The sequence below is a fragment of the Sphaerodactylus townsendi genome, linkage group LG07 (assembly GCF_021028975.2).
Source record: "Sphaerodactylus townsendi isolate TG3544 linkage group LG07, MPM_Stown_v2.3, whole genome shotgun sequence".
NCBI lineage: Eukaryota > Metazoa > Chordata > Lepidosauria > Squamata > Sphaerodactylidae > Sphaerodactylus > Sphaerodactylus townsendi.
The window spans coordinates 110662710-110669199 of record NC_059431.1 but is presented as its reverse complement, the minus strand read 5'-3'; positions in this window follow the sequence as shown (position 1 = coordinate 110669199).

The window sequence follows — 6490 nt, the reverse complement described above, 5'->3', positions numbered from 1 at the left end:
GCATGGGGTAGAAAATGTTGACAGAGAGAAATTTTTCTCTCTTTCTCACAATACTAGAACCAGGGGGCATCCATTGAAAATGCTGGGGGGAAGAATTAGGACTAATAAAAGGAAACACTTCTTCACGCAACCTGTGATTGGTGTTTGGAATATGCTGCCACAGGAGGTGGTGATGGCCACTAACCTGGATAGCTTTAAAAGGGGCTTGGACAGATTTATGGAGGAGAAGTCAATCTATGGCTACCAATCTTGATCCTCCTTGATCTCAGATTGCAGATGCCTTAGCAGACCAGGTGCTCAGGAGCAGCAGCAGCAGAAGGCCATTGCTTTCACCTCCTGCCTGTGAGCTCCCAAAGGCACCTGGTGGGCCACTGCGAGAAGCAGAATGCTGGACTAGATGGACTCTGGTCTGATCCAGCAGGCTAGTTCTTATGTTCTTATGTAGCTTTGAAAAGGGGTCTTTTTATTGATATCTTGGTTCACAAAGCTTGGGAGACAATCGGGGTAAACCTTTAAAATGAAAGTTTCATTTCATTTCAGCTTTCACTAGAAAGAGTTGCATAAAAATGCCATTTACAGGTGGCACACACAATCCCAAAACGTTGTTTAAATTAAAACAGATAAAGTTAAAACATAGCTGCGACCAGCTGCGAGACATTTGTTAAGTTCCCTCTGCTAAAAGCAAGTTGAAATAGTTCCATCACTATTTTATGTATTATGAATATTAAGGTTAATGGACAATTCATAAATGTTAAAGAACATTTAAAACACACAAATATATATATATAACTCTCTGTGTTTATGTTTGGGGGATGGGACAGGACAATATTCCATCTGTAGAGTTCCCTCCTTCATCCTGTCCCAAACAATTTAACCCCTTTTCCCACCATTCAACTTTCACAATCCTGTCTGGGCTCCAACTATTTGTTTCCTGTCTCCCACAACCAGTTTCTTTACTTTTCTCCTTAAACAATACATGCTCTTTTTCTCTTCCCTGAAAACTGGAGCATTCCTACCCTCATCCTTTCCTCTATCCATCTACCAGAAGAAAATCTTAAGTGGCATAATTTGCATTTCTCTGATCTGAAATACGTCCCCAAGAATGTTCCCTTGGTTTTCAAACAACTGCTACCACACTTTAAAAGTTATTAATGGATATGAAGCGACAGCTTTTATTGCACGGAAAATCAGCCACAACTGGATACACAAAATTGTGTGTACCCAATCGCAACAAATAGCAGGAATCTGGGGCGTTAAAAAAATACCCAGAAGCAACCTAGTAATTTCCTCTGACATTCCAAGGGACCAATAACAGCTAAATATTTCCTAACCGAAAAAGGCTGTGTGTGTTTTGGGAGAGGGGGTGTGATTTTAAACTGCTTCCGCTTCCATTCCTTAATTTTTACCACTCTTAATTGAGGCTAAAACTCTATCAAAAGCAAGAAGAAGAGTTTGGGTTTATACTCCACCTTTCTCTCCTATAAGGAGACTCAAGGTGGCTTACAAACTCCTTTCCCTTCCTCTCCCAAGTCATCATGTAACAAGACGTAGGTGTGTATGTGCCCAAATACATATTTACACCTCTGAGTTATGACTGCTGGCAATTACACACCAGCCTTCAGTACTGATGCACCTTTGTTGTGGCATAACGTCATATTTAGTGCTGGTACGCTGGCGTAATTGTTAGTATGCCCACCTTAACACAAACAAATATTTGCCCAGGAAATGTTTTAGTTGAGTTTGAAGCAAGTCCTGTACGGGTTTCAGTGATACCCTGGATTTAAAGAAAATTATTCTCTTCCCTAGCTTGGTAAAAAAATAATAATTAGACGTTCTTTGTGATGTGTACATCAGACTGTGGATTAGTAAGAGTTGGCAAAATCTGGTTGCCTGTGTATTCTATGATTTAATGATGCATATCGGCTCATTTGTATTTCATACAAGGGCTGATTCAGATATAGAGCACCTACAGTTGTTCCTAAACCTCATGAAAAGATTCTTGAGCATTTCTACAATCACATGGGGGGAGGGGGCACACTCTGGGTGAATTTAACATGCTAGAGCAGGGGTAGGGAACCTGCGGCTCTCCAGATGTTCAGGAACTACAATTCCCATCAGCCCCTACAAGCATGGCCAATTGGCCATGCTGACAGAGGCTGATGGGAATTGTAGTTCCTGAACATCTGGAGAGCCGCAGGTTCCCTACCCCTGTGCTAGAGTATTACTGTAATCATGGACTGATATTTCGAGTCACTGTCATCTCAAGAAATCACATTTGTCAGTGGAACCCAAGTAATTCTGTTTCACTCTACCATTTTTCCTCCACATAATGGCACTGGTCTCGCATGCCTCACCATAGGCCATGTGCATCTATGATAACAAGGGGGAAAGGACTGTGTCCTCACATAGTAATTCATCTGGGAAGTAGAATTTTAAAAGACCAGCAGATTTATTCTACTGTAACATGTAAGGGGTCTATTGTCCCATCTCAGAAGTGAAGCATGGTCACCTATGGTTAGCATTTGGATGGGAAACCACCAAGGAATATCAAGGTCACTAGAGGCAGGTAATGGCAAACCACCAAGGAATGTCTCTTGCCCTAAACAACCTATGGCACAGGTGTCAAACTCGCAGTCCTCCAGATGTTATGGACTACAGTTCCCATCATCCCCTGCCAGCATCGTGCTGGCAGGGGATGATGGCAACTGTAGTCAATAATATCTGGAGGGCCGCGAGTTTGACACCTGTGCCCTATGGGGTTGCCATAATTCAGCTGTGACTTGATATTGTTTCATGATTCTATAATCTGCTCTGAGTCCCAGCTGAAAAAAGTGAACTAAACGAAACTGAAGAATGATCAGCCTTGAACTCTTTTGCCTCATTGGTGGACCAATCCTGACAGAGTTACTCAGTTCTTGTTTACTGAGGATGTAGTTTCATCCCTAATGTAGCACTTGATCCATGAGCAGCAGTTCACCCACTCCTGACCTTTCAAATACACACATCAAAAATCATGGCCACCATATTCTAAAACAGGTTAACTTCCTTCAGAGTCCTCGAGGCTAATTTGAATGTGTTCAGATGTTGTACAGTGATCAACTTTGACTTTTGGGTGCCAGGCTTGGGGGAGGGGGGGCAGATAGATATACCAGTCTCACGCCAGCACGCGACACCACTTCTGGAGAAAAACTAGAAACTAGGTTGTCATGAAATGCCATGTCATCAGCAATTATAGTCTAGGATTTGCCAGAACTCTATAGTTAAAACCCTAGTGATGGCACATGCTGACTTGGTGCTTCCACCGCCTGTCAATTTGCTCATTTCCCTTCCACTGGTCTTTGAGATGCCAGCAGGCAACCAATAGGATGCCGGGGAGGTCTTCTACCATATTGGGAAATACGGTATCCCTAGCCATGACTCAGATTCAAAGACCGTTGAATTCTTTCACAAACCTTTCTTCCTGTAACTCGTACCAGATGACCCCAAAGGGCCCCAAAGCCAAAGATTCTTCTGAACAATTACATGATGGATTTGAGCTGTGATGGCTTTAAAGACTGACAAGAGCAAGGTCCCAAAGTCAATTCCTGCCTACAAGAAATGCATTCAGGCAGGGCATCAGCTACCACTATCACACAACCTTTCCAATATGAATGTACTATGTGGATGTGCTAGAAGTCCTGAACTTGGAGGAAAACTTCTTTAAGGCCAAGCTACATTATTGGCAGCACACAGGTTCTGCTGGGTGAAAGTCACTACTATTGCCAAATGGCAAACCTGCTGTAAGGTTGTCATCAGCCTTTAAGCGATGCTAAAGAGGACTTTATATTTACTTGGTATGTGAGGGTAGGAAAGAATAAACAAAATGTATTAATTTTAGTGGCCTTTTTATTGCCTGGTTGTGCTTTCACATATTTTTGCATGAAGAGCTCCAACATAAACATTCATTAGTTTTATGAATGAATTCTGTTGGTGTTCTTCATGCAAAAATAAACAAATAGCAAGACCAGGAAGGCACACAATCATAGTTATCTCTCCTCTGTATCCATGTGCACATATATGTAAATATAAAAATATAAATGTAGTATGAGATGACTCTTGAAAATCACATTTCCTGTGCTGCCAGCAGGAAGGGGCGTGGCTGGGTCTGACCCCGCAGGGCAAAGTGGGCAGCAAGCACAAGCGTGGACAGATCACCATCCAATAGGTCAAGGAAGGCAAGGTGTAGTCAGGTCACAGTCCAATAGATCATGGCACCGGAGAACCAAGGAGCAGGCTAGGAATCAACGAAGAACCAGGCACACAGCAGTGACAGGTAACACACTTGTTGCACCCAGGCAGAAGCAAGCTCACAGCAAGGCTTATATAGAGAGCCTTGTTCAGGAGGCTGGGATTCTGCAAGGAGTTAATCCTCATCAGATGCAGAGACTTCTAATCCCATATATTGCTGCCAACTGAGCACTCCTTCTTTGCTTCTGCAGTAGCAGCCTTTGCTTCTGCCTCCTATGCACAGCTGGCTCATCACTGGGTTCCCTAGGAGGATCTGCAGACTCTGGCTGCACTGTGTCCTCAGGTTCTGTCTCAGAGTCCTCTACGTCCTGGCAAGTACCCAGGGGCTGGCTCATGACATTTCCCTTAACAAACTTGTATCAGTTTTACACCGATTTGTCTCAACATCCTCAACAGAATCCTGATTATTGCGTTCTGAAAAGGGGGCTGAGGATGCAGTTAAAATATCTAGCTCTCCCCATTCCTGACAAAGCTATAGTTCCCAGAGTTCCTTGGGGGAAAGGCCTAATTGCTAAGCCAGTTTATGTTTGTAGTCGGGCTAGACGCAAATAGTCCAACACTATAAACAATTTACTGAATTGCTTGAAACGAAAGGCTAAAGAACTCGTTTCTGTGATACCTGAAATGGTCACAATTCCAAGAAAGGCTGAGTTCCTTCCTCACAAAATACAGTGTGTTCCAATGATTTATATCTAGCAAAACCAATTATGTGAAATACTTGTGCTATAAATAAAGCTCAGAAGAGAACAAAAAGCATTCCTTTATTTGCAACGCTCAATATTTTGTTGGGAGGAGCAGCAACCCAGTATTACCAACTGTCCAGGAAGAAACTGGTACATTGCCTACAGTCTTACCAGTACAGAAACCAGACCATTAAGACAGTTACACGCTAACGCAATTATGGAGTAAACGAAGGAACTGACATCTCAACAGCAGAGTACCAGACACAAAGCAACTTTTGGGGAGAGGGGAGGGGAGCTATTAAGGAATGTTTTCCTGCAAATTAATATACAGTTGAAATAGTATTTCATGTAACAAAAATTACAATTACGTATTTGGTATCTTTTATATAAACAAACTATCAGGAACATTAACTGAACAACTGAATCTCCATACTAAAAAGAAACATTTTTGCAATACACCAGGCCCTTTAAAATTTGCAAGATACAGTGGAAACTCACACAGACTATCTGAGAATTCTCCAGAAAGACTCTCAACGAGAGAGTTCCAAAGTTTTGGTGTCATGAGAAGGCCCTCTTCCGGGTTGCCACCCATCCAGCCTCAGATGGCAGGGGCACCTGAAGCCAGGTGTCCAAAGATGATCAGAGTTAATGGATAGATTCATGTAGTAGGTCAGTGGTGGCGAACCTTTGGCACTCCAGATGTTATGGACTACAATTTTTTTGGCCATGGCCATGCTGGCAGGGGCTGCTGGGAATTGTAGTCCATAACATCTGGAGTGCCAAAGGTTCGCCACCACGGTAGTAGGTGGTCCTTCAGGTATGCTGGCTCCAAGTCATACAAAGTTCAATTGTGCTCAGAAACAAACTTGAGAGCCAGTGCAGATGGACCAAGACTGGAGTGATATGGACCTTATGACCCCCTGGAGTGATATGGACCTTATGACCCAGTCAACATCCTAGCATTCTGTAATCGTTGAAGTTGCTGGACACTTCTCTAGGGCAGCCCTATGTAGACCAGCCATCTGGGTGAGATGAAACCAAGGGATGCACCACAATGGTCAGACCTTTTCTGCTGAGGGAAGACTGCAGCTGGCTAACCAGTTGAAACTGATGAAACCATAGCTGCCACCTGCTCATCCAGCAGCAGGCCCGGTTCCAACAGCACCCCCAGACTATGCAAATGCAACCCCATTCAGAATGGATGACACGTTAAGTCACACCTCATGAATTGCACTTCCGTCTTGCCAGGTACCCATTTAGAAGCAGCTGCCCTCATTGTAGGGAATGTCTGGCTTGGAACCATCCAATGTTTTGTGGAATTTATTGCAGTTTTAGGATGGGCCACACCCCACTAGAAGAAGAAGAAGAAGAAGAAGAAGAAGAAGATGAAGAAGAAGAAGAAGAAGAAGAAGAAGAAGAAGAAGAAGAAGAAGAAGAGGAGGAGGAGGAGGAGGAGGAGGAGGAGTAGTTTGGATTTATATCCCCCTTTCTCTCCTATAGGAGACTCAAAGGGGCTTACA